Source organism: Crocuta crocuta, unplaced genomic scaffold (genome assembly GCF_008692635.1).
Source record: "Crocuta crocuta isolate KB4526 unplaced genomic scaffold, BGI_CrCroc_1.0 scaffold696, whole genome shotgun sequence".
NCBI classification, from domain to species: Eukaryota; Metazoa; Chordata; class Mammalia; order Carnivora; family Hyaenidae; genus Crocuta; species Crocuta crocuta.
The window spans coordinates 356,590-358,947 of record NW_027529467.1 but is presented as its reverse complement, the minus strand read 5'-3'; the positions used below and the strand labels follow the sequence as shown (position 1 = coordinate 358,947).

The 2,358-nt window shown below is 45.4% G+C and overlaps 1 protein-coding gene across 1 annotated transcript in view; it reads right to left on the bottom strand.

The window, feature by feature from the left end:
- Positions 1-2,358, bottom strand: part of CFAP47 (cilia and flagella associated protein 47) — a 492,482-nt gene that overhangs the window by 420,892 nt on the left and 69,232 nt on the right.

Here is a 2,358-nt window from a genome sequence, read left to right as displayed (position 1 = left end):
GTCTGAACTCAAAATGGGTCTCAATCTCATAAACCGTGAGACCATGAGCGGAGTGGAAGCCAAGAGTCAAACGCTAAACCAGCTGAGCCACCCAGGTGCCCCCCAGCAAAACTTTTTGAGCAGAGAACAGATGTGATAAGATCCTGGCTTTAAGGAGACCACTCTCTGAGAAAGGTATGAGGAGAAAAGCTTGGTGGCAGGGGAAACATTTGAAAAGATGATGCAGTGGCCTAGAAGGGAGGCTTGACCTAGGGCTAAATCCGATTTGTAGAAACAAATGCACTCTGCAGGCTAGCTCTACAGAATAGGCAAGAGTTTGTGATCCACTGAACAAGGTGCATGAGAGTATATGAGGCAGTCAGCAAGAGTCAACTGTTAAGCAACTCAAGTTTCAATACCCAGTTGGAAGAAAAAACAGAATAGAGACTTCCTACGTATTTCCAGCTGCCTGCTGTACGCCTCCCTGGGCTAGCGCACAGCCTCCTCACGAAGCATGCTCGCCTGCACCTGATCCTCCTCCTGCATTACCTCACATACGAAGTGTACCTCCAGTCACCTCCCTCTTACAATCAAAGAACGGGAGACACTGGCGCCTTGCTCCACTTCCCTAATACCTACGTCCACTCGGTAACCAGGTCGGAGTATGTGTAATTTCTCAGCACCTTGGCACTCCCTTCCCATGTCCAGCATCACTGCTTGTGTTCAGGCTTTCATCAGTTCTCACACGTATGGCCGCAACCCCTCGCTGATCTCGCGCTCTCTGGTCTTGCCCTTCCCCTTCCCACGTGCTCCCCCAGTGCATTCTCAACTCTGCTCCAAAAGAAACATTAGCAAAATGTATGCCTAAATCACAGCACTGCCTGGATATATATCCCTTAATGGTGCAGCCTGGACTTCTGGCCATATTAACTCATTTCTAGGCCTTTGCCTGAATTGGTTCACATATCCCCTCTTCTTGGGTATCACCTCATTCCTCAAGACTCAGATTAGGCATCAACTTCTCCAAGAAATCTTTCCTTATTACTGATTCTCAGCTAGTTCTCGCTGACACATGCTCCCTTAGCACCATGTACTGACTTGTCTTATAGCATCTGTCATGCTATATGGTAATAACCTGATTTCTGTCCAGCTGTCCCACTGTTACAAGTGGTCTTCATTTATCACTTAGATTCGACAGCCATCTCGCTCTGTTCTGCTCTGTCCTGACTTCTACAGGTTGATTCAGCTAGACCCCCTTGTTCTTCTGCCTCTGATTCCGTTCAACCACAGGGAGACACCAGTAGGATATCAGAAGGTAGGGGGTATTTATGCTCCCCTGTCTTTACTGCGCTGGCTACAGTTCTGGCAACGGCTGCACTCCTGTACGACTAAAGCTCTTATCACTTAGTCCTTCCTTCATAGTTTCACTGATCATGAGGCTCCAGTAATATCGTGCCTCCTCTTACTCCTTCAGGTGCGGAGGTAGTAGCAGTTTCCATCACTTGTTGATTTGGTTTGTTTTTTTTTTTAAGTTTATTTATTTATTTATTTTTGAGAGAGAGAGAGAAGGAGCAAGAGATCCCACAAGTGGGGAAGGGCAGAGAGGGATAGAGGGAGACAAAGAATCCAAAACAGGCTCCAAGATCCGAGCTGTCAGCACAGAGTCCAACACAGAGCTCAAGCCTACAAACCATGAGATCATGACTTCAGTCACCCGGGTGCCCCCCGCCATGTTGATTTCTTTTAACCCAACTGCCACCTCCATAAATAATTCCTTCATTAAACTCTCTTCATTTAAACCCTTTGAGTGAGAAATCTGTTAACTACTGAGACCCTTACTGATAAACCTACCGTCCACTTCTTGAGAACTTGGAAAATATCTTATTATCCTTAAAGACTCCAAGTCTACTATCTAGCCTGTAATTGGTATTCAACNTGAATGCCATATGGTTTCCATCACAGCCACAAATAATATGCAAATAAATGAGTGTGTCTGTACTCTAATAAAACTTCACTTATAAAAACACATATCAGGCCAGATTTGGCCCAGAGGCCTTACTGTGCCAACCACTAGAATAGACAAATGAAACACCTTTACCTAAGTACCTATCTTTTGGGGCACCTGGGTAGCTCAGTTGGTTGAGTGTCCGACTCTTGATTTCGGCTCAGGTCATGATCTCACAGGGTTCGTGAGATCAAGCCCGGCATCAGGCTCTGCACTCACAGCTTGGAGCCGGCTTAGAATTTTCTCTCTCCCTCTCTCTCTGTCCCTCCCATACTCGTACTCTCCTTCCCCAAATAAATACTTTTAAAACTTTAAAAACAAATTTTTTTAAAAAGAAGTGCCTATCTTTTTAACTTAATGTGACAAAAAGATAC